Source organism: Meleagris gallopavo, chromosome 8 (assembly GCF_000146605.3).
Source record: "Meleagris gallopavo isolate NT-WF06-2002-E0010 breed Aviagen turkey brand Nicholas breeding stock chromosome 8, Turkey_5.1, whole genome shotgun sequence".
Taxonomy (NCBI): Eukaryota; Metazoa; Chordata; class Aves; order Galliformes; family Phasianidae; genus Meleagris; species Meleagris gallopavo.
In genome coordinates, this window is record NC_015018.2 from 32,541,389 (window position 1) to 32,567,784 (window position 26,396).

Below are 26,396 nucleotides of genomic sequence, written 5' to 3' on the forward strand. Positions count from 1 at the left end.
GCCTACATATACCCACTCAGGGTACAGACAGTACCTGGATGTCCATGGGGGTCCAAAGTAGAACTGAAGAGCTGCAGGGCATTTATGTACACCACTACTCCACACAACTGAATTTACTGTACTGTTCACCTGTATTCAACATTCATTTGTGCTTCAGTCCAAGAGCAAACTAGATTTTTAAGTAATAAAATTAGGTTAATGATTATGACTGCAATATTTAAACTTTATTTCAAGCTTTTAAAGAAAAAGACATTCACAAAAGAGACTTCTGCACAAGAACCCCTGCTTCTATTATTTGTCATCCTCTCTTTAGCAGCTAAGGACTGTTCAGGACTTTCAAAATGCATCATTACGTTCTCTAGGAAGAGTGTATTGGATAAAGAGAAGTTGGGAAACTATTCCCATTTAATTAAGAGATTCCTAACCCAGTCAATAGAAGCATGAGGGTGAGGCATCAAAAAAATTCCTTCAAAGTCAACTGCAGTAAACTTGTTCTTGTCTCCCAGCAGAGCAATGAGAAAATAATATTGTAAATCAGTGAATGTGAGCAAAGTGAGCAACACCCAATGGGTGATGGTTTCCTGCTAGAGTGGCTTCCAGCTTTCCTAGATTCCTGCTATACTGAAAGGCTGGAGCAGAACTTGAGAATTATATTATTAAATCAGTGCCTGTGAAAAATCAAGATGAGATTCAAGCTGCCAGACACAATAGGAATGTTAGGCAAAGGCGTCCGTAAACTTCTACTGACCCTGAACACCAAACAGGCCAAGAGCTCTTTCATTAATACTAATACTTTTTGTATTAGAGCTTCACATGAAGAAATCCTGCTGATTGCTAGGGTCAAAGAGTTCACAAGATATGTTGGCCACATCAGCAATACATTGATGATTGTTTCTGCTGTGACCCCATGGTTGATGAAAGGCCATTTGTAAGGGAATTGCTTTTCACACAGAAAGAAGTCTGGTGAAGGTATAAAACACATCTGGAGTAGGACAGACTGCTTCTTTCATGATGCAGTAATGAACAAGGCCACCACCCTACTGAGACACTGTTTCTGTACATCCCCTGGTTTCTTCTTCCTATTCTTGTCACTACGTTTTCCTCTACACAATACACTTTTTCCAGTCCTGGTTGCTAAATGACTACCACTCCCCCTTCATGAACTCTGCACGCATTCCACTCATAAATTAGACATTCTGAAGTCCAAATCAACACTATAGCCATCTCTCAACTACTACATCTCCTAGATACCTTGCTTTTTGGGTCCCTGGCAACAAGGCTTCATAAGGGATAAAAGATTCAGATGCACAGCAGGCGGGGTCACAGTCACACGTAGTGTGAAGAACAGGAGCATAACAAAGAATTATAGAAGCAAGGTCTGGGGCAGACCTCAGGAGAACATTGCCCCATGGAAGTCCATGCAATTCAGCTACATTGCTGGTGACAGATACCCCCCTAACCTATTCCAGAACTATTCTATGGAACCCCTCCAAGAAGATGGGTCTGAGAAACCACTCTTCCCATCATTGTAATGAAAGACTGTGGTATCTGTATTACTGTGCCTTCCCAGGATAATCCTTCACTTCATGTAAATGATAGTCTTCTGCAATAGCCTGAAGGCTCTCTTTCCTAGCAGACAGCACTGTTTATAAAAGACCTTCACACTCTTGCATGTTTAACTTCTTAGCGAATAATGGTTTCATTACCTAGTAGGAGGAGCTTCATGTGTTATGGGGGACTGCAGAATTACAGGGTTTTTAATCTTTTGCCCTGAGTTTAATTATCATAATAGTGCATGAGTATGTAGTTACTGCAAGGTTTTTTGAGAAGGCAAGCATGCAAATCTACAGAATCAGAGATCATAAGCAAGGAATAGTCATGCTGAGAACATTTCCCTTCATCACTTTAAAAAGGACTTGCTGTGAGAAAAAAGAATTTCAGATAGCGAAAAATGTCAAGATGTCAGGTATTTCTTTTCATCCCTCAGTGTGAGGTAAGGCAGCATCTTCCTCAACAACTGCCCTCTGTAGTTGCTATTCCTTGCAGAAATGCACGATACCAAACAAGGAAGAACAGTAAGACAGGCTCAGGCTTTCCACCCTGCCAGTGATAAGCAAAAGCATGGGTTCTTCTGACGGAGAAGTTTGTCCATCTAGTCCTGGAGGGACATGCAGCAAAAGTTCTTTTTTTAAATGCACATTTCCACAGAAGGTTTTAGCTTTGATGGCCCCAGCACTAACACATCCAGTTAAAACTCCCTGCCTTGTCTTTAGCTTCTCACTCAGACCAGGGAATGAGGCAACAGTTCACAGCCATACTAACGCTATTGTTAATGTTGCAGTGGAGAACAGAACTCTGAAAGGCAACAGAGAAATCAGCTTAAGGAACTTAAGGTCAACCTTCAACCAGTTTTTTTTCTTCCCCCCCCCCCCCCCCCCCCCCCCAACTGGTGCCTCTCATGGGGGGGGTTCCTTCCTCACAGAGCAAGTAGCAAAATTTTCTCAAGTGTCAAACCACAGCCACTACTTCGGATGGCATAAATCAGAAAGGCACGTACCATACCTCTTGAGACATAGCAGTTACAGCTGGCAGAGTGCAAAAGCTCTTATTGAGCTGAGCTGCTGATGTAATCTAGGGTTGGCACAAAAAGAAATGAGGGGGGAAAAAAAAGAAAAGGAAAATAAAAGATTCCATGTGCCCAAAAGCTTATCTGTCTCATTCAGCTCTATGAGCTGGTCTAATAAGAGATATCTCTTCTTACAGCTCTCACCACAGAAATAGGAGTCATTTATCAAGGACTTTTCCCTGAACTATCCTGACCTTTTCTGCTGATGTTTCTCCTTCACTGTGATTTTTGCATGTTTAGGTCAGAGTACACAGTCTAACCCCAAATGCGTTATGAGCACACCCCCAAAAGAGGTAAAAGAGGTTTCAGAGAGCTATTACAATTTGTCAGCTAGATGTTACTACCGTACCTTACTGTACTACTGTACTTACCTCCAGCATGTATTTATACACAAAATTGACTCAAAGCTAAGTGGAGTTCTATTGATTTCAGTGTTACCAATATGTACACTTGAAGCATAGCCATTAAACTAAATTCATTAAATTATGTCTATTTTTAAAGGGTGCTAAAAGCACCATTTGATGTGGTAATTATTGGTATTGGTTTCCTATAGAAACACCACTAAGGCTACCAGCTAATTTCACATGGAAAACAGCTGTCACATGGTAAATGACATTAGAAGTCACTGCCTATGCTGATCTGTATTCAAAGCCATGCCACCGAGGTGAAAGGCCCTATAGCCAATTATTACTCCTTCGAGCCAGACAGTCCCCAAACACATGCAACATATGCAGATCCAGGCCTCGTCTTTAATTAGATCTTGTCTACCCTCTGTAGCAACAGCAATAAACGTGAGAAGGGCGCATGTTGGGATGCTGGAAAATAATCACAAATATTCTGACTTTTTTTTCTAGAATGTTCCTCTTGCATCTGGTTGTAGTACATGGGAAAGAAAACTCAGAGCAGGAAACAGTTACTATCTGCAAGAGGTATGACTTCTGTGGAGGTATAAACAAATGGGATTCTGCACAGCATCTCCCATCTCCCTGCTGCTGCACTGACCATGTCACTGACAAACTAACAGTGGCAATTATGAGTACACAAGGAATACAGGTTTACACCTACGGTTTATGAGGAAATAATTTTAAATCATCACTGAAACAATTTGGTACTATGTAAGTGAATCTAATGAACCCTACCCAACTTCCAGTGATTATGGAGTTGTGCAAAAGCTAATAAACAGGTCCAAAGAAAGGTATTTTAATAGCAAAACCTTATCTGGCTGCTGCAGATCATAATACACAAGACTCCTATGCTCACTCACATCTATGCTTGCTCTCTGAAAGGTCCCACTTGCTCTGACTGAAGCCTTCCTGGTCCAGCTGGTACAAACTCCAGCTCTACTTCTGTTTCTACGGAGAAGCCTAGGTGACAAAGATACCAGGCATTTTTCCCACATCTTCCAGAAGCTTCAGCCAGCCACTTCGCAGTGGCAGGCACGATTCTTGTGAGTGGCACTAAAGAGGTCTTTGCTTTATCACGAAAAAGTGATCTGATGCATGAGTACACGAGTGGTATGATCCACGACTTTCAAGCAGCCATAGTCACAGGCCTTTCCCTCACTATGCAGGATCTCTTCCTGCAGTGCTTTTTCAGCGGGCCTCTCCTTGTTTCTCTCAGCCCTTCTCCCTCTTGTAGCCAATTTCATCCTATCAAACCGTGGAAAGGAGACCTTTCTGTGGTTTTGACCCTCAGTCAGATCAGCTGCTGCCCACCCACCAGCCTACTTAACAGAACCCAGTTTCCAACATGGAATTGGTACAACATGCTGAAGAGTGCAGCCAGGCAGTGGTCCACTACCCCAGCAAAGCAGCACCAAGCATCTACTTCCCAGCCCCAGGAAGCACTAGGGAGAGAGAGGACCTAGAGCACATATTAAACCAATACATTGAGTTATGCATAGTGACTATGAGTAAATCTATTTTCTTCTCTGTAATGTACCAAGTTCAACAACTAACTCAATAACAGATTAAAAGATAATTTCCGAAATGTAAGGTTTGAAAATTAAGACAATGGCAAAAAAGGAAAGTAATCATATCATAAATAATCCCAGGTGCTACCAAAAGCTGCAATTATATTTTTTCCCCAACTGCAGCTCAATCTATGAATAGCTTTTTCTGTTCCTGCTGGTCTACATGACAGTTCTTTAAATGAACAAAAAAAAGTCTAAGTATTTCCAACATGATCCAATGAATTTTACTGCCAGTGAGTCAAGAATGACCAATACATGCATTAGGCAAAAGACTTCTGCATTTTCCCTCAGAAAAAAAAAAATGAAATCAAAGAGATGTCAGAGCACAGAGCAACTAATGGAGCAAGAGGAGCAGGAAGGGAGGGTGTGACACCATGCCCTCAGAGCTACAGCTCAGACTAATGAATTATCTCTGCTTGGTTAAATCTCTGGCATTACTAATCAGACAAGAAGCATAAAATGGAAAGTTCATTAGCAAGATCATAAAAGAGTCATACTGACAAAGATCGTTTGATTTACTAATAGGAAGGTCGATGGTAAGGATCAGGAAATTGCTTGAAGGAAAACAAGATAGACCAAATGTTACTCAGTCCAAAAGAAACCTATACTGGGGTGGTATTCAATGTTCTGATTTTCATTTGGAATATAAGCAAGGAAATGTTCCCTTTGGCAGCAGATAAACTATACTTTCCTTAATCAGCACAGGCCCAGCCTCAGGTAGGCTGGACAGCATCAGCTTCCCCACAGGGCTGGTTCACCTACCCCCAACCACAGACAATATTTCAGCTCTCCCTGCCCATCACAAGATGGTCTCAGAAGCAAAATCTGCTAATTGTGTCAAATTACATGTGAAGGGTTTACAATATGGATCGCTGCCCACTTGAGATTAGAAAAAGATCACCAAAGTAATTTCAGCTCAGACTTCAGCATAATTCAGAATCCCCATTCCCAGGGGTTACTGTGTGTTCTGTCCCCTTGGCATGACCACAGACACTCTGTATGGTATGCAGGAGTTCCCTTCAGGGGTAGGACAGAAAGGAGAGATGATGGTGGGATTTTCATCAGAATAATTTGGAAAGGGGGGAGGGAAGGGGAGAAAATTGTATTTTCTATGTTTAGCCAGCTTTCCTACAGAAATAGAGAGTGATAAGACTCTACACGCATCCTTCTCACACTAGCTTATTTCAATCACATCTGTGACAGAGAGAGCAGCGGCAAAGGGTTTCCATACACATCTCACAAATCAGGAAGCAAGAAAGGAGGTGAGAAATGATTTCTACCCCTCCAGGAGATGATACAGTCTGAGCTCAGTCATTAATTGACGATATAGAACTCTGACAGAAAGGCTACAAAAGAACTTGCATCTGCAACTTTGGGAGCTCTCAGTAGCCCCCACAAAAGACACAGTTCTGTAGAAGGAACATCAGGAATCATACAGAAAACAGAAGAATCCAGCCAAAAAAAATGTGTTTTCTGGTTCTCAGCAATGAGGCTGGCAAGAGGACATCTCATCCGTGCCCACACCCAACTTCTGCTGCAGTGAAACAGAGGTAAAGGAGCAAGCGCAGTGCCAGATACTGCTTTCCTTACAGGACTGAGCTGAGCCAAGTTCCTCTTTTTCACCGCCCTCAAAAAAAAGCCAGCATCCTCCCTACCCTATAGGCAACTGTCACACGATACACATCAGGAAGAATGTAGTAAATAAGAGTGAATGGCTCCATGCAGCATGAATCTGTACAAGATCCATTTTGGAGATTGGTCCTTTATGTTTATCCACGTAGAATCTAAATTGCACTGGGGAAAGGCATCCTGACCACAAAAGAGCCAGACAGTTTTACAGCTAGGACATAACACAATAACCATTTAGCCAGATTAAAGCATACTGAGAGCTGCATCAAATATTGTTTAGAGCACATAAGAACTGCTTTAATATTTAAATGTATCCCATGGCTGGGCTCTTTAGATTTGCTAGATTCACTAAGGCTGCACAGCTATTAGCTTCTACATTTCATCTTCAATTCCTCTTCACAGTAGGAGAAACATAAAAATGAGGGTCACTGCTTGGTCATTTCATTACCCCTGGCAGAGAAATGTGCTTTGCACAAATGAGGAAATATTTTAAATGTAGATTGTTGTAATGTTGGTGCGACAAAATAAAACCGGAGTTAAAAATAATAATGGTCTTATAATGGCTATTTCGTAGAATAACATTAAAATAATACGCAGAGTAGCAGCAGTCCCCTTATCAAAGGGCCTGATGTATTTTATAGTTGTCATTTAAAAGGTCCATTAGCAAGAGTCCTGGAAACGTATGGCTCAAGGTCACAACCAAACCAAATGAGACTGAACAGTAATTCAAAAACATTAAACTGTTTATAGCTAGAAGTAAAATAAATAAGTACTCGATACACAAGCACACACAAATCTTAGCAGCCAGCTCTCCTAAGAGCCTTCTATTTTTCTGAAAACAGAAACTCAGTGAAAGAAACTGATAATCTACTTAAACACAAGTGACTGAGATGTCACCTGGGAAACATGTGACTTCTTACCACAAACACAGATCTGGAGCTGAACACAGCACGAACCCAAGGCCAGAGACACTGAGAGCTTAAGGAGGAGGTTTAGCACAGAAAGAATGAGACTCAAGTATTACTCATTAAACATGATTTGTGATGATAAAAATATCATCTTAATAACCCTTAGCTCTATTCTAGGTATCTGAATGAAAGGGACTTGAGTCACTGTCCTTTCTCCTCTCACCAGAGAAGTCAGTGCGAGGCACGTGCCTCTGCTTCACCAACAAAGATGAAATACGTACTACTGCAATGACAGCATCTGAGAGAATCACTTCTGGCACTGAGTGAAAAAAATTGAAATGAGAAACTGAGCATTATATACTGCAAGGCAATGCCTCCCCAGCTCCCTGCTGCTCCCACCCCGAGTGCTGGCTTAGATCCTTGCACTGTCATGGCACCATCCCAGAGGAACAGGACGCATGTCTTATGGTGACTGCACCAGAACTTCTGTGCATGAAGATCACCTCTTCAGTGCAACCAAAGTCACAAAAGCTTGGAAAAGGTTGTTTAAGTGATTTTAATGAGAAATATTTTGGTATAGTCATACAAATATACCAAAACTTTTTCCTAAGAGGTGTGAAATCTTCCCCAGTGCAAGCACTAGTTCCTAAAGATAAACACAAGAAATCTTTTCCAGTCCTATTGCTCCTGCCTGAAAACCATTCTACCAAGCCTGATTTAATATCTCTCACTTTCATAAGTTTCATAAAAATTCCAGAAATAGAAACAAGATTTTGTAATGCAAATGCAGTCAATCACAGAAACTGATTTTGGGGGAAAAAGGCATAAAGTATACTCACTGGCACCTGTAAGTGGAATTGAGCTTGCAGGTAGCTTACACATCTTGCTGACAGCATGTTTTATTGATACCATAGTGATCTTCTGTTTTGTTTCCTAGAAAAGTGTGGATGGAAGAGAAAAAGACATTACAAAAATTGTGCAAATGCTTTGCACCTGGCTGTGTTAAACATAAGGTTGAATGCTGTAAGTGCCTAGAAAGCAGTGGCACATCTCTCTGGAAGCTCCAGGCATGACAGGGGCTGAATGCACATCCAACAAATTATAAGTTACACGAGGGAAAATATTGTTCTGTTAGCACTTATGTTGCAATCCTGCAATAAGTAAATTGCAAAGCAACATAGCTTTGTCTAATGACTATCAGTTGGCCAAAAAGAGCTTAGAGATATGTAACAAAGGCAGAAATAAAATGCCACACATCTTGATTTAGCTATGTTGAAAGCATTTCCTCTAATACAGCTTTGTAGTTTCCCACTGAAAACTTTCATCACCACAGCCCTCAGCTCCCATGTGTATGACAGTGTAGACACTACAGACAGACCCCTCTGCCTGGTGGGTCTCTTAACTGGGGCTCACATGTTCCACACACACAGGATATGATTCAAAAGTGACATAATACACATTCATACCAGTTTCCCAATTATCCCCTTTCACCACTCATGGAAATGCTTGGCCAATAGAACAAAAACATTATTGCAGTAAACTCATTTTCAAGTTAAATGTCTGGCTCTGTACCCTCCCACCAGTTAGACTACCATGGCAAAACAAAGGTTCCAGTTTTGTCTGATCAAAGGGGGATAAAAGTAGAGTTGAATGAGGTCAGGTACTAAGGGCCATTCAAAGCCACAGCAGCATCACCTCTTCCATTCTTTAGCCTTGATTTAGCTCAAAGCAGGGCCTGCACAAGAAGAGACTGCACTCTCCTCCCTGCAGTTCCATGTTGGAGAGCAAGAAGATAATTCTGACTGCATATAAGGCACAGGCTGCTCCACTCCAGTGCTTGAGTTTACATTTAGGTTATTTGTTTACCCACCAGACTCATCCCTTTCATTTTCCTAGATTTCATAGTGCCTAGAACGCAAGCCACAGACCACAGCTGCCTTTCCCAGGCACACAAGTTGCATGGATTTTCAGATATTTCTAATATCTCCTGATCTATAAGACCAGGTCTCCGTGTTCTTGAATGACATCTCTCAATACATACACTTGATAGGCAGCTTAGAAGAAGCAAGACTTGTCTGCCAAATGAGCTTCAAAAAGGATAGGGTGAAAGCAAAAACACAACTAGAGAGCAAACACTTTGCTAAACCTTGATAGCACACTGTTTACCAACAGCAAATGAGATTAAGAAAAAAAGATTTATGCAAATATTCCTAATTTAATAACTATGATCAGATATAGCTTTGTTTCTTCCATGTAATTTGTGTAATACACAAAGTACTAGGACTCTTTTCCATTATGGGAAATGAGAATTATTAAACATTGCACTGAAAAGCAAAGGAATGTGTTTATTGACATGAAAAACAATCCTGCGGATACAAAAGCTTTTGTATGTTAATTGCATAATGTCAATGCAATTTAGAAAGTGGTTGCAGAAGGAAAGAATTCCTTTCCAAAACAGAGGTGGCTTTTCCTCATCTACCAGCTCAATTCAAGACTGCATCTTTAAAGTATTTATGGCTGTGTTCTCATCAGTGACACTGGGTCAGAACCCAAAAACATCCTTACTTCATAGTGATGTGGTTACTTGCTAGGAGGCATAAAGGAAGTGAAGGATTTCCTCCAGTTTTATTGCTGAATGCTCAAAATGTTTCCTGGGGTAAACAACACCAGAGCCATCTGCATTTTCTCTTTTTTTTTTTTTTCCCAATTTTGGAAACAAAAGGAGAATAGAGGTAGCAACTAGTGAATGGAAAAATACAGGTCTAGAGCTATGTAATGAAAAAACATCATCCTCTGAAAGAGGGAGGGGAACAACCACACATCTTTCACTGATATATAAACTCAGCAGTGTTGGAAGCCTTTCAACACTATGCCTCCGATCTTCTGTCCCACTGCATACAGAAGAGAAATATAGAATGTGATTCAGCTGCCTGCTAGTTAGAGAGGCTTCAGCAAATCAGATTTTGGACTGGCAAATGAAGGACCTTCTTAAATCTTTAAGCACAGCCTGTTGATTTAGTGCTCCAGAAAAAAAAAAAACAAGCTTTCCAGCTCTCACAGATAGTTGAATAAAACTTATAATGCAAGCATGAGCATATTTACCAAATGAAGTGGATGCATTTATCCCAAACCTCTTCTGTAAGGAGTGCAAACCCCTCTAGGCTCAGAGCAGATACCATCAGCATGAGTTGCACTAAGTTAGAATAGATGACATGTTTTACAAAGACAAATGAGAGCAGAACATTGCACAGCATACCATGGGGTACTTCCTCACTGAGCACCATTTGGAGAGCCACTGCTTGTAAAATCTCAAGACATTTTAACTAATACATGTAATCCCTTGTCACGGTGTGGCTGCCAATCTCTCCTCTAGCCTCCAACAATGAGGCACATCTAGTCATGCTCACAAGGATCTCTCCCTTCCTAAAGTCTCCCCTTATGAGATGTTCCACAGCTCTTCCCAGGAGCATGACCATCTTCATCAGCTCTTCTCTAGAAAACCTAAACACAGCATTGGCAAGTGGGGGAGGAAAAGGAATCAGAAGAGCAAAAATGAAACCTAATGACTGAGCAGAAAAGTTTGCTGCATTGAAAAAATGCAGGAAATCTTACAGTTAAATGACTTATCTGGAAGCCTTATTACAGCTGTACAGCAAAGGACAAGGAATGCAAGTGATGCCTTGCAGTACTATGCAGGAAAACAATGCCCTTTGTATTATTAATATAAATATTAACACCAGTGCACGTGCTGAGGGGCTGTGTTTCTCTGCAGCACTGGTGGGACTGTTAGAAAGAGACCATCCACATCTGAAGGTACTGCATGGTCTTAGAAGAGGCTGAAAGATCAGAGACTGGTAAGGAAACTGCCACCAAAGTGGTTTAAAAGCTGGTGAGGAGGAGCTGCTTCCAGTGAGAAATTGGATGGGCAGGATTTGTTAAGCTTATCAAAGGGAAGACCAAGGTGACTTGATTACAGGGTATTAAGCACCTCTATGCAGAGAAAATACCAGTCATAAAGGACTCTTTAATCTAGCAGAAAAAGGCTTAACAAGAACCCGTGGCTGAGAGCTAAAGCCAGACAACTTCAAACAGAAAGCATGGCTCAGATTTTAAGTCAAGCAAACCAGCAGAGAATGCAGCAGATCCCCCAAACCATCTTGAAAAATGCTACACAGCTGCCTCCATTCTTAGCAAGGGCCAGCACTGCTGACACCATCCTCTCCACACACAGCACTGTGTAGTATATGCTTTGAAAGGAGGAAAGGACTCAGTGCCCCTTATTTGCCTGCAAACCAGCCACTGGTTCAGCTATGCTCCTCTTGGCCATCCCAGTGAGAGGTATGGAGCAAAAAACACAGAACAGCAAAGACTCCAGGGAATAGGAAAACTGGATTGCAACTATTTCACCAAAGAAGCCAAAGTCAGTATTCATCAAAGAAAATACAAACTTACTACAACTTATTTTCACTGCAGAGCAAAACTCAAACATTACTCAAAAAAGATTTAAAGACAAGTTCTTGGCTACCGTTTCATAAAACTTCTGGAATTTTAGTAATGTTTGGGATTCTTCCTCATGTTCAACTAATTATTTCTATTTCCTGTTTTCTTTGGAATCACTGTTCTGCATTGTTGGAATCTGAAATATTATTTCATGGGACATTATTGCATTTGTTCATACCACAAATTCAAGAGACGCTGGATTCCTTTTGCTCTACTACTCCAACTTTGAAAAAGCATTTCCTATCTCCATCAAATATTAACACTCTTCCCCAAAATAAGTGTGAAAGCTTCAAACCTGTATAAAAAGGCATAATCACCAAAACGTTGCTGTCGTTTAAAGTAAAAAATTAAAAAAAATGAGTGGCTTTCATTTTCAAATGCAAAATAATGTTGTTGACAGCATTAAAAAGTTCCATTTTGTCACAGAGCCAGTTTCTGTTCAAAAAACAAGGATGAAAGATTATTTTTCTCAGTGGAGCTGCTTGCCTGATTCTGTGCTTCGCTAATTCAATGGAGAAAAAAATTATTATATGGCCAGTTCATACATTCATCTCCTTCATGTGAAAAGAAACGAAACTCTTTGTACTGATGCAAATAATTGGGAAATTGCAAGGGATTTTTTTAATCTAAATTTGCTACAGATCAAGTGACCAGTCTAAGATCAGACAAGCAATTCTTCTTATATTGGATATATATCTATATAGATAGATAGATAGATACAGATATATACACGCATATAAACAAAATATTTGGGTTGAGAAAGTATTGCCTTTTAGTTTAGTGCTTTCATATCCATAAAGGGATGAAGCCACAGACAGTCGGGACATAAACATACTTCAGCTCTTCTGTATGTTATTTCGTACAGCAGCTTGAACACAGATTTCCCTTAGGAAAACCCAGAATTCTGCATGGGAATCCCCCTTTTTAGGCACTTCCCTCTCCCTAATGAGAGTCAAACTGTAATTTGCAGATGAGTGCATTGTAGTCTTTGTCTCCTCCTCTTATTCAGGAAGGTTCTTTGCTTTTTTGCTATTGAGTCCTTTTCTCCCTGCACCACTCCTATTCTCATCGTTAATGGTTGATAAATAGCTAATGAGTGGAATGGCCATTAGGACCTCCCTTTCCATCTGGGCTGCATGCTATTTTACAGGCCCTGCTAGATCTTTATTAGATTTGGGTGCAGATTATTGATTTAGGTAGATGAGGTCGTTGTAACCTCATCTCGCAGAGAAAGGAAGCAGGGGAAACCAAATGTAATTCAGCTGTTATTTTCTGTACCAGTGCAAGCCAGTGGAGGAGAAAAGAAAAAGTTCAAATGAAACCAAAGAATGCCCATTAAAAATAATAATAACTGACCTTATACCAAAGGCAATACTTCTATGGACACTTGAAAGCTGAGATAGGTACAGAGTTTGAGCTTTCTGCAGATAAGTACTACAGAACAGATAGTAGGCACTAGTAAAGAGATAACGTTAATAGAATACCAGACTATTCCTAGGGCAATCTGACATCTATTTATAGAATTTGAGCACTCCAAGACACAGCAGTGGCTTAACAAAAGGACAACTTTCCTTAAGTTATTTTTATTTCAGTTAAATGGCCATATCAGCACCTACAGACCTAATACAGCCAAGCTCAGACTGCATTAAGCACTTTCTAACATCCTATCAGAGACAACGTAAGCACTGAAAACTTCCAGAAAGTCTGACTTTTGGGGCCAGGCCCTCTAGAAGACTTCAGCACACTGAAGTCTTAGCACTTACAATTCCACAGCTGTAAACGAGAGCTCACACAGGTTCAAAGTGAGACTGTATTAACACCCAGAAACCAGGAGAGGCTTTAGAAAATGAATAACTACATTGACATTGTAACACAATGGAAAGGACAACAGTGACAGCAAAGTAGCAAAAATCCTAGGCTGTAGCAAGTGAGGACTTGCCCAAATGCAATGGCCATAGGTGTAGAAACAAAGGAAAGAAGCTGCTTACCTTCAGAAAACCTCAAATACACAGGGATCTCCAGCAAAATACCCTCACCTCCACTGCCAACACTTAAATGAGGGCTAGCAGGGGGTGGATCCTGGCTCCAGCCCTTCCAGTCACTCAGCTGCACTGCATGCACCTGAGCTCCCCTGGGTTGGCCCAGGTGCTCAATCACCGCTTCAAGCTGTGACTTAGCATTTCCGCTACAGATACATACAACAGTTGTGTACATTTTTACCTGAAGCTCAGTCCACATGCAGGAAGGCATGAGCCAAGGTGTACAGAACCGGTAGTGCTGCTATGCTCATCATGACTCACTGCTGGCTATGTGCTGTCTGCTCTTTTCCTAGAGTTATCTGGCTGGCCCTGCTCTTCCCGGCTCCATGGTTCAGTCCATCCCCGTAAACTCAAAACAGGTGTGATCCCAATCTAAGCACCTGCTTCTGAGCTACAGTTGCCAAGCCCAGCTCACCATAACTTTGGGTATTCTGATCCAGCCTCCTGAGTTCTAAGAGAGCATCTTTCTTCCTTATCCGTTCTGGGGAATGTAACCGAAAGTGGCAAATTCCACTAGCAGCAGAGCATTCAGTCAAATCCACAAAGGACTTGTGTATTGTGTGCCTAATCCTTGGGCATTTGGAGATTCCCACCCTAAAGCCAAGTGAAGGAATATGAATTTCAAGACTGTTGGTAATATCCATGAGTTGTCACATTACACTAAGTTCCTTTCCCTTCACATGACACCCAATTGTTGTGGAACCCCAAAATCACTGAGCATGGGAGGGGGTTTGGGTTGCTTGAGCACACTGAACTCTAGATTTTGCTCAGCTTGTAAGGCTACACAAGTCATTCTGTCCTATTGACCTGATGAGTTTGGATACCCAGAAAGTTAACAGGAAGGCAGCAAGGCCCTCTCCACAGTGCCACAGCAATTACCAACAAGAAGACTTGGCAGCCAGTAGTGTCAGACCCAGACCCAGTATGATGTATTTAGTCCTTCATTTTAACTGATATGGCCAATGCCAGAGTCAGTGTTTGCTTACGTCTTCTCCTCAGATGGCTGGCACTAAAAGCTCAGCCCATCAGCATTTGATAACAGTCACATAGATGCCTAGTTAAGAAGGTGGGAAAAGACTGTAAAGGAAAAGATTTTACATGTTTGACCTAGTAAAGTTCCTTCTTCAAGCTCCACTCCCTCATCCAAGCTTAAGCCTAGTTCTCTCTCATTGGACTTCACTGCTGCCACAGCCAGAATTTCCTTTTTGCCTCATTAACCATAGCAGCAGAGTGTTGCTTTTAGGCTTTGCTAACACTTCTTTCCTTCTCCCCATCCATAATGGTCCATCAGACATCATCATGCTCCAATGAGAAAATAATGAAGAAAAATGTGCATTCAACAGAGTTTGCTTAGACCACTTGCTTTGCTACTTTCCATTCTGCTCTTTGTTAATTCCTGAAACATCTCTGCTAGGCAGCATATACTTTGCAGCATGAAGTGAAAACAACAGCAAACACTACTAGTATTTGCTGTGGAAATACACTGTTCTCCTTTCCTACCTTCAGATGATATATTTCAGGTAGTATAGTGAAAGGACAAAGGATAATAGCTTTAAAATAAAAGAAGGCAGATTCAGATTAGACATTAGGAGAAAATTCTCTACAGGGTGGACGTGTACATGCACACAGAGTTAAGGGCTCCTCTGTCACTTACCAGCAGCTGTGGCAGCTACAGAAAGATTCAAAGTCTGATTTGTGCTTTGGAAGAGATACACCATATAGTTACCCACCAATGCAGATGGCTTACCCCCTTTCCATCGCCTTTTCAGCCAGAGATATATTTGAATCACTGCTGCCAAGAAAGCAGTGACATTTCAAAGTAGCCATACACAGATTAACCAGAATTTATGTTGTCTCCAAAGTAGTCAGTATAAGCTGATCTTAAAGACTCAGAAGCCCCAGGCCCCATGCTGGCATTTATTTGGCAGCAAATGGAGAGAGATTGGTATCTCATGTTCTCATTCCTTGCTATGAGGTAACTCACTGGCTTGCTGCTTGGCCCAGGTTCAAAACCAGTGTCATATGCAACACATTTCTAAATTGTACTTGTGGCCACTGGGTCTGTGGATGCACCTCTGACTGTTGATCAAAATATCTTTTTTCCTCAAGAGTTTCAAATTGGAGTAAATGAGACACATGTTCTCACAACAGGAACCAGTAGGTCCTCCCTAATTCAGAGATTGTGTTCCATATCCCTGTCCATCATCATTAGACACCTTATCCTCCAATGCGCAGGTAGTTTTCAACTTCAACCCAAGGACACGTGGGAATCCTAGGATGATTCTGCAAAGGGTAATTAAGTAAAAAGAGTCTACTGTTACTGGGCTTAAACTAGCTCCACATGCTCGCAGAAAAAACTTTTTAAATAAAAAATAAAGGGGTTTCTGAAGATATTTACAGCACAAAAGAATTCCTTTTCTAAGATGGACAGAAGTCGGTTAGAGAGACTTTCTGGCCCCAAGACCCTTTCCTGAAAACAGCAGAACTTTCCTGGGGAGTGCTGGTACATGTGTGCACAGAGCATCCGATGCTCCCTGCTATACTGACCTGTCAGATCTTCAGCCTTTTACTACTGGATTTTGATCTTCACCAAAAACCAGACAGTAGAGTTTTGAGTCTGACTCTTAACTTGTACCCACACAGAGAGCATGCCAACAGGGACAGGGATGGTAAAGTTCATCACAGCTGCAGATATACTTTTCAGGGACAAAGGAGTCCAGTTCTGACAAGCAGGCTGACATGGTGGAGAGGGGAGGTCTCCAGGTGGTGTCACACAGGAGGCTGCAGAAGGCTGACACAATGCTCCTTCAGCTCATTAACTCTTTCATTTCTTGCTTACCTCATCCAACATCATCATATACGTATTATACACACAACTCCATCTCACCCACCCCTTCCCAATGGGTCTCAGGCTACAAAGGTTCATATTTAACATTTCAGAAACCCTAAGCCCCATCCACGTTCCCCTGGAACGAGCTGCAGAACATATTTCCAAGCTCACTTGTACCCTACACATTTACTTAGTACACTCCTGCAGCAATCCCACTGTCATTATTTAAGGCAGATCAAACCTTAAAATATCTGTAAAGTGCAGTTCCCGTGCACTTTTGATCCACAGTAATGGATGTAAGGAGCCCACCTGGATCTGTGGCTGTTATAAAGCAGATGTTGATGACAAGCCTTCAGTTCAGATTTACTGCTGTGTTTGTCTAAAGAGCACAGTCCTGGGACCCCACATCTCTGCAACCCAAACTCCCACCTGAGGCAGGACCTGATCTCTGACAGGTGTTGGGACTTCTCCTCCCTGAGCTCCTGCTGATGAATGTTCCACTGCTTCACCAGAAAGCCCTTTCTGTTTCCTTCTGTTGAATCCCGCAGAACACACTCTATCTATCAGCTATTTTACATGAAGGATCCCTATGTTAGAATTGCTTTAGGAATCAAACCTCTTTATGTTAAGAAGCAGCAAACAATATTGTACAAATTTAAGTGTTTAATTAGGAAATGACAGTACCTAAAACCATTAAATTTTCCTATACAAGCTCAACCCAAAGGAAGGAAAATTAGATATCAAAAAGCCAGTGAATTGAAAAGTAAACATGAGAAAAGTTCTTTCCTAAAAACAGTGCTCACAAAATTGAAAACACACTAGCTTGGAAACTGTAAAACGATATCACTCATCAAATGCAACAACGCACATTTGTCCTGAAGAGAAGACACACGTCTTGCTACATGCATCCAGTCTAAACTCCGTTAAAGACTGGTCAAAAATAAATAAGGTAAATATCATTTGCATTTATTATACGAATTAGAAGAGCTCACCAGATGGGGAGCTCTCCTCCAGCAGAGCTGTTGTTTTCAAAGACAGAAAGGCACGAGCACAACCCAGCTGTTCGGGCCTGCGATGTTCCTATTCCCAGAAAACCATCGCCCCTGGCTTTCCCCTGTAATTACTTAGTGCTAATACCCTGGGTTAGTCTGTGGAAAAGTCACATTCTGAGAGATCACCCTTGTGAACAGCTGCACTCATGAGACAAAACGTCACCACTCCAAGCTGTCAGCCCATTCATCTCCAGCAAAAGTCAACCGGGCCATAAATTGGGAGTCCTTTATCTCAGGACAGCAGACCGAGCTGGGTTTAATTGCTGAGCTATGCTAATGAGCCTTGTTTGTGACACAAGGTGCTTCGTGGTGGCTCTGTGTGAAAACATGGAATTGTAACCCCCCCGAGGGCACACACAATCAGCTTAAAAACACTGCCGTCTGGATACAGAAAAGAAATCATGTAACGGTCCCATCAGCATGGCACATTATCAAAGGCATCATTAACAGCTGCTTCGTGGAATGGCAGGAGGCTCTCCTGGGTGAGCTCAGTTCATTTTGTTTCTATTCTGTCCTCTCTTCGGTTTTCCTGAATCATGAGCTCTATAAACATCACTGTCAAATCATCTAAAGGGAACAAAAACATACCAGGGATTTAGCCATTCCTAGCAGATAAGGTCTGCCTCTGTTTTAAAAAGGGGGAGAAAAAAAAGCCAAGCAAAACAAAATATACCCAGGGAAAAGCAAACAGACAAAAGAACAGCAGCAAAATTGTTTCTCTCCAACTTGTTGAGACAAAATCTACTGCAGCTCAAATTTCACTCTGTTCCTTTTGGATTAGGTGCAGTATTTTAACATCCACATTTAGGAAAAGAATAGCCCAGGTGGACACAAGGCCACAAGATTTCTTGTTCAGATAATATCAGCTGTTTCTTTTGCTCTATTAACGATGGGGTTGGTGGTAGCTCTTTGAATCATACCATCATTGGAAAGACCAGTAAGGTTATGTAGTCCAACTATCAACCCACGACTTTGCTTGAAACAGAAAATCTGAGCCATGTTTCAGTGGGGAAGGCCAGTATTTAGCATCATTAATAATCAAGAGTACTTAAATATGGCATTACTATTCTTATTGTGCTACCCAGGGACTTGTGACAGGCCTTGCAGACCCCATGTGTTATGCACTGTACAAATATCCATCTCCCCAGCCTCTGTGCTCGTTAAACCCAGGGCCCCAACCTTGCATATGCTTACACACTTGAGCAACTACCAACATCGCATGGCCCTACTGAAATCAACACCACTGATGAATGAATGAAATCGGTAATTACCCATGTGCTTAATCATTTGCAGAACTGGGGGCTAAGTGCTCCATTTTTAGCTTTTAGCTTCAAAATATTAGTTCTAATCTAGTGTGCCTCACTTCGTGCTCAGTCCCACAAGGAACAACACAGTCTGGCCTAATTAAGCAAAGAACTTAACGTAGTGTTTAAGCATTTAAGCAAACCCACTGGCTGAATTCTGTGTTGCTTTGCTTAGCATGCTTGGCTCCTTGCAGGACTGGACCTCAGCACAGGCACTGGGAGTAATGTACCACCAAGAGGGGACCGGGGCTCTGCTGGGTGCACAGGGTGCTGGGCACACTGGGACTTCCTTGGCTCTCATTCAGCTCATGGAGATAGCACAGTGGGTAAGCCAGGAGATCTGGCAGAGCTGGGGATCCTCCACTGGGTCAGCGCTCCTCCACTTTTCTGTCTCTTTTTTTTTGCCAGGCTGAGGATCCTGGGAGAGAGCTTGCCCCTCCCAGTGTGTGGAGCTCCCCCAGGGCCTGGGATGGGTAGGGTGAAGCTTTCAATAGTAGCTTGATTCTAACAAACATTAATTTTAGGCACTTTAGAACGCAAAATAATCATAACACCCTTCCTGGGGAAAAAATCCCCCTGGACCTGTGTAAAATTAGCAGCATGCTGGCTGTCCCACTTTTGCTCCTGCTATGTGGGGCAGCCTGGCTTATTAATGTACTGGACTTGTTCAAACATCCTTAGCTTTCCCCCTTGCAAGGGGACCCCAGGGAGTCAGCCTGCTTCTCCTGGCAGTCTGAGGATGAACCTACTCACTGTGACGGCCAAAGCCTCCTGCACACTTCCCTGAGAAGGCAGCAGAAGGACAAGTCAAGCACTGATGGAGAAGCTGCAGGCTGAGGCACATTTTCCTGGCATGGGAGACCCACAGCAATGAGAGCTGTGGGACAGAGGACAGCACAGAGTCCTCAGAAGGAGAAGATAAGCTGTGGGTGCCCCATAGCTTGCACTGGCAGTGAGAACAGAGTTCAGAGGCTGTCCCTCTGCCTCTAGCAGACAGACAGGCACATGCACACACCAGGAAACAAAGCACAGCTTCATAGGAATAATCAGCAAAAGCACCAGTGGTCACCATAATGCACTATTAATACAAAGTATATGGCCTCTACCCAGGAGCTCTGAGGAGATCAGTCCTTTGAGAGCTGTTATCTGCCCAAGTGAAAACTTCCTGTAATGTCTCCCTGTGGTGAGGTAACTTCAGAGTTACTGTGAGATTCCTTCCAGCATGAAAAGGAAATCTTGGCAAACATGCAACATCCAAGAAGCAATAGGAGGAGAAAAGAGGAGGGAACCCCCAAGTCACATCCACAAGTGATGACTGCTTGTGTTAGAGAATTGTTCAAGAAGATTAAACATCCCCTTAAGGAACAAAGACCTCTGAAATAAACTTTTTTGTAATGTCACTTTCCCTGCTCATTCCAAACTATAATCTGCTCCAAAAATTACTTTCTCATCTACAGTTCACCATGCATGTTATGAGTCTGATCCTGAGTCAGTTCTCCTGTTAAATACTGACATAACAGTGTGCCTTAAACAAGAGTAGCAGTTAAACTTCTCTTGCCCCATGCAGCAAAGCCCCAGGAGCTAAGCATAAGTGACAAATTTATTTCAACAAACAGGAATCAGCCAGCTCTTTTTCTCTGTACAGCTTTTTCTCCCCAGTGGGACATCAAGTTGTTGTGTTGGGTTTTTTTGATTTTTTGGAGGTTTTTTGTTTGTTTTTTTTTTTCCACATTATTCCATTTAAGTGCTTGTGCATATTTATTAATAGAGAAAAAAAAACAAGCGAACAATGAGCTACTCAAGGGAGGCTGAAATCCTGCATTGAGCAGTGAATCAGAGGAGAAAATCCACTTAGCAAAATGCTCAATTTAAGACATGTTCCTTTCATACTTGAGTTATTTTTCTCTGCACCCCTAACTTAATTAGAATCCTGGTGACACATCTGTCCTGCATCCATACACCACACACAGCTGTGCTCAGTATCCCTGCGCTGTGCATCCCAATCCATTGCTGTGATATGAACAGAGAGTGACCACAGCCAGCTCCACCAACGTGCTGGGAAGCAAAGAAACCTTGAGACAAACATCCCTTATTGCGGGGAGGCCTGAATCTGACTGTAAATGAGCCAATGTAAAATGAGAACTATGCAAAGTTGTTGCTGCTAAGTAGATGATACTGAGACAATTCTGACCCTCCATCATGTACCCTGTAAGCACAGGTGCATGCAAGGTTGCAAAGATCTCCCAGGCTGATGGGCACAACCTCCTTGCAGCTACTGGAGAGGGGCAGAGATCGTTATCACAGTTTATCATTCAGCTTGTGACAGCTCTTGAGCACTATGCTAGGTGCTGCTGACAAACTAATCAGAAAGACAGTTGCTGGCATAAAGAAATATACACACAAAGCAGATAAAACCATGAGTATAGTTCCCAAAGCAGTGACAAACAGATCCACACAGCTGGTCTTAAAAAGGAAGTCAGAAGAAAGCAAGCTGCACCATGAAGATGTGCTAGCTCAGGGATCTAGACAGGGAAAGTACACGTTGCTCACTTGCTATTGAAAGTAAGATGAAAAAGAATTTTTATGGACCAGCTCATCACTTACCATAACCACCCAGCTTTGGCAGTTGACACCTAAACTCCTGTTATCTGGGGATGGCAAAGTTCCCTGGAGATAGCAGAGGTCAAGTGTATTTTATTCATTTACTGTTTCCGGATGGGATTGTTGTTTACCAGCTGTGTGCTCTGCAGTTTCATCTCTCTCTTGGCTTTGCTTAAATTTCCCAAAAGCTGAGCCAGTGGGAGGCTGCTGCTGGTTTCAGAGAGCTGGGACAGTCTCTGATGTTGTCATAGCCCCATGCTAACCCAAGCACCAAACCCCTCTGTTTACAGTATTGCTGTTTCTATGTTCAGTCAAACGAGATTAGCTGATTTCAGGCAGTGCTTAATGAAAGCTGAGTTTTTCAGTGCCAACATTTTGCCTTTCCAGCCTCAAGCAAAGGCTGGAAGGTCAGCCTGGCATTCAGTCTGCAGCATGTGACCATTTAATGAGAGAGGTCTATGAACTATAGCACTAATGCAGAGTCACAAAAGCTGCAGCCCAATGTGACTTGCTTCACTATAGTGGAAGGATTTTTCTGTGAATTAAAGCCCAGGACAAGGGAAGCAAACCTATTTATGGCTCTTTCACAGCCCCAGTATGTGACTATGGACAGATTCTGTAACCACTTCCCACCTTTGGAGTCTCCTACCATAAAAGGAGATAGAAATGCTCTTTCTCACAGGAGGATGCAGTGGGTTCAGGTGCTAGTGGAATGAATGGCACAGTAATGCTTGTGAAATATAAAGACTAAAATGGAGAGAGCCCTGCTGTGCTAGCTTTTAAAGCCTGAATGTAATAGCTGGATCGCAGAGGGCTTTTGGTTCTTCCCGCAGCACCTGCAACAAATGTAGCTTCATTGTTTCCCTGCACACTGCCATCTTGCCCAACTACAAGCTGCCTGGAAAACATCAGGCAGGCAGAACAAGCAAGCAGCAGCTGCTGCAGATAGTGTGGGATGATGTCAATAAGCATGCTGCACCCACACAGAGCCCAAGGGACAGGCACTCTTTGCATTGCCTACTGAACACTGGCATCTTGCACAGAGGAGCAAAAGGCTCTTCGCTCCTGAGCAGCCTGCCCAAGCTGCCCCTGCTTGGGGCCAGGGATGGATGAGGCAATATCCTTTCACCCGTTCTGTGGTTCACATTGGCTCAGTGGGACTCTGGGCAGAGCAGGGAAGGAGCTCGGGAAGAGTGAGACTCAGCTCTCACCACTGCAACTCTGCACGTGGGTTAAAGACAGGCATATGCCTGGGGGCTGTGGAAATTCCTGGGAGGCCTCATCAGCTAGAAAATGTGCAGGACATTTTCCATATAGGAAATGCCACAGCCAATGAAATAAATGGGAGCTCTTCTGTTTATTTCTGTGGGCTTTAGTTTAAGCTCTAACACACCTGATACATAGAAATATACCCAAGTAGCCTGCACTTCTCACCAGAGTGTGGCAAACATTACTTCTTGCACTAGAGCATCTCTCCTCAAAGATACTATGCCTCTCAGCTGGATGCTAAATTTGAACAAAAGGCTATGAAATCGGGCCACAGTGCCCAGAGGAGCGTGGATCCCCCCTTGGATACCAGTTGCCAAGTCTAATGTCATCTACTCTTCACCATCTCTCCTTCGAATCCTCCCCAGTCTGAGGATCACTGTTCCCTGCCATGGTGCCACTGCCAGACTGCATCCACCTTATGCTGCCTACCCAAGCCCTTTTGCACTGTCACCTTGGTGCTGAACATTTACACCATAAATCTACACTCTCCTCTTCAGTAAAGTTTGTTGACAGTTCTGCTCCATATAAAACAACCAGCTCTAACCACAGTCTTGTCAAATCCCATCTTACCATGTGAGTGTCCGGTGAGGTTATTATCTTGAAGATCATAATGAGAATGAAATTACAGCCTTGGGAGGAGGCAGAAAGTCCCTATGCTCCAGGGACTTAATACAAGGTTGAGCAGATGTGGCCAGGTTTTCAATTCCTCCCTCCCACAGGCTTTCTACTGGATGTGTATACATGTCTTTGGCCCTTTAAGCATGAGAAAGAAATATATTGGAGACACTGAGATGCTTGCATACCGGCACAATAGGAAAAGTGTCTTCTTCCCATTTTCCTTCATGATTTGCATATATATAGTACAGAGCACTGCACTTACACTACAGATGCTGAACCACAGCCGCAGGGATTTCCTCACAACAGAGAGCCTGCAAACTCTTCCACTCCAGTCGGATGAGTAGCATCAGGCCTCCCTCGATGCCACCAATTCTCCTGGCAGTTTGTGTCACCTTTATCAGATTTGCCACTGAAAAAAAAAAAAGGCAACAGTGAAATAAGATTTTCTCTCCACTGCTGCCAGGAGAAAGCCACAAATAAACAAGAAGACAAAGTGAGAAGCTAAGCAGAAATTGGTAAAGGCAATAAAGCAATCAGGCTAAGGAGGATATGGTGGCTGGAGCGTGGTGGAGAGAGTTAGTTTATTCTTATCTCTTTCCCTCACCGTGGTAAAGGGATCGCCCCAGTTGGTGGCAGATAAAACACTATCAAGTGGCTTTTTCGCCTGAGTGTCCTTCTAAATAATTTGTTCACTTTTGTCAGTAGGGCATGATTGCTGCCTTCAGCTGATGGACAAAACCTGGCATTTTGCACTGTGAGGAGCAGGGCAGACCTGCCATCTTGCGTTGCCATGGAAACAATGAGTGCGGCCTGCAGCTGGGGACGCACCCGCTGCCCCACAGGCACCCCAGTGCTCTGTAGGGTGAGGGGAAGCCAACCCATACCTTCCTATTTCACACTCCTTTTTTAACAAATTTCTCTAGGACTCCAGATCAGCCCTGCTAGGTGCCATGAGTTGGTTTTGGCTACAAATGTGATACATTGATGTGAAAAAACAGGATTTCCACTGGGTGACAGGCTTGTGGTCACCCTGTGGTGACAACTCCAGCTCTTTTACCATAGCCACACATCCAACCTATGTGTGACAGTCTACAGCTGCCATAACTGAATGTCATAATTTGCAGAAAGTTTGCCTTAAGCCAGCCTGCTGCTTAAGTGACCAGACCCAGAGCAGTGAATGCAGGCAGCCATGCCCCACCATGCTGCCTTTCTTCATTTCTAAACATGGGCTGATTTCTGACCTCCAGCTGCTCAGCAGGCTTCCCCTGCTGCCGTTTCCATGGAACTCATTTTGTTACAATAAGATAAAAATATGCCTGATCTCCTCCTAGCATGTTAGCAATCAGCAAAGGAAAGCAACAGGAGCACATCCAGGAAAATAGCATTGCTGTTTTCCAAAGATATTAAAAAAAAGTCACACAAAAATGTCCATATTAAACATGCAAAAAGTCTAGCCCACAGTATCTTCTCTTAGTGTGAAGATTATTTTATGAAGCATACAATCTCATTCAAGTAGACATCCCAATAGATGCAGCTCTCTGCAACACAGACACTACTGCTAGTGAACAGGGGTACAAAACCTGCCCTAAGATGACAGTTCAGGCAGTACTTAATAAACACCCAAAGATTCAGGTGCAGAGGAAAACAGTCACCACCTCCTACACAATCCTGCACAGACTGTTGTTTAATTCTGGAATTTACACAGATTCTTCACATATTGAAGTATCAACAGCTGTCCTTTGGTCTCACCAGCAAAACTGGTTTAGTATAAGTGAAAGTCTCCATGATTGCAATCACAGGAGTCTCAACAGCAAGATAGAATTTAAGACCAATTAATTAAATTCCTAGTTGCTTCATTCTATCAAAACGGAGACCCTCGTGTATTATTATATTTGAAAGCACCTTGAGCATGTTTCCATCCCAGAGCCATGACGGTTTGTGACATAGCTGCAAGCTGCAGCAACAAAACAGCTACTTTGTCCACAGGTAATGGTGAGAATAAGGGTTCCTGCCATTTGTTAAAACTCTTTTAATAATAAACAACTCTGTCCTAGAAGAGGTTTCATTTCACTTTTTGTTTCCTGTTGAGTGGAACCTCTCTAATTCTCATTCTCCCTCTTGAAGACTTTCTCGTTTCACTGGCATTCCTCCACACCTAAATGATGGCTTCAATCAAAGTGACTACCTAAAACCACCTGGGTTCTGCACCAGTGAGTACATGTTGTGCGTGTTGACGTGTTCATGAGGAATAGCCCACCACCTCTGGAGCTGGTTGCACATCTCAGTAGAAAGCAGCAAGATTTTTAAAATTTCTCAGTTTCTGGACAATATCAGAAACGTTGAAATGAACACATTAAAGTGTTATATTTCAAGACGGATGAGACCCCGTCTCTATAGTTCTGACAGCTACGGTTGCTGAAACTACACTAAGAAGCATTTTCAACTAACCATAAGTTTTTAAAACTGCTGTTCAAATGCTGATGAATGCCAGATGTATTAAACACTACAGTTTCAGCAAAAGCTTACAAGTATATTGTTTTCAAAGGAATACAGTTAGATTACAATACACATTTAATATGTACGTAGTTTCTCAAGAGCATTGTAAATTTAAAGAAAAATTCAACCAAATCTCTATGCTGTTCATTTTTTATTGTCATTGTTATTTTATAACCTTGAATAAAATTAGTTTAATGATATTAGCTTTCAGTAGCTGTCGGTTTCAGTTTTTACAACGTTATGGGTGTTAAATTTAGAGGAAAGTTGCTTATTACCTTTGGAAACAATTGTGTCTATTCACATTCTCTTCTTTTTCTGTTGGAAGAACGTTCATGTTACTCTCAGAAGCTGTAGTTATTTGGTACCAAGACAAAACTGCCAAGAAAATCAAGGTGACACCTCCAGAAGTCTGCAGGGCAGAGGAATCTTCCCACAACTAAACATACCAGCGGACAAGTATTTTATGCTTTCCTCAGATGCTTTTAGGAACAAAATTTTAGATGTCAAGAACTGTGAAATTACTGGAAAAACTGTAACAAATAGACATTTATA

General features: G+C 42.4%; 1 long non-coding RNA gene across 2 annotated transcripts; it reads right to left on the minus strand.

Moving 5' to 3' along the window:
* Nucleotides 1–348: 348 nt before the first annotated feature.
* Nucleotides 349–25,041, minus strand: LOC109368904. Of its 2 annotated transcripts, XR_002117370.1 has the most exons (4): nucleotides 23,953–25,041; nucleotides 23,611–23,757; nucleotides 7,975–8,068; nucleotides 349–2,355 (listed from the first exon to the last, which is right to left on the minus strand). It is a non-coding gene; the product is annotated as an uncharacterized LOC109368904 (long non-coding RNA). The 2 variants fall into 2 exon arrangements; XR_002117371.1 differs by lacking the exons at nucleotides 23,611–23,757; nucleotides 23,953–25,041 and adding an exon at nucleotides 13,624–13,663.
* Between the last annotated feature and the right edge of the window lie 1,355 nt (nucleotides 25,042–26,396).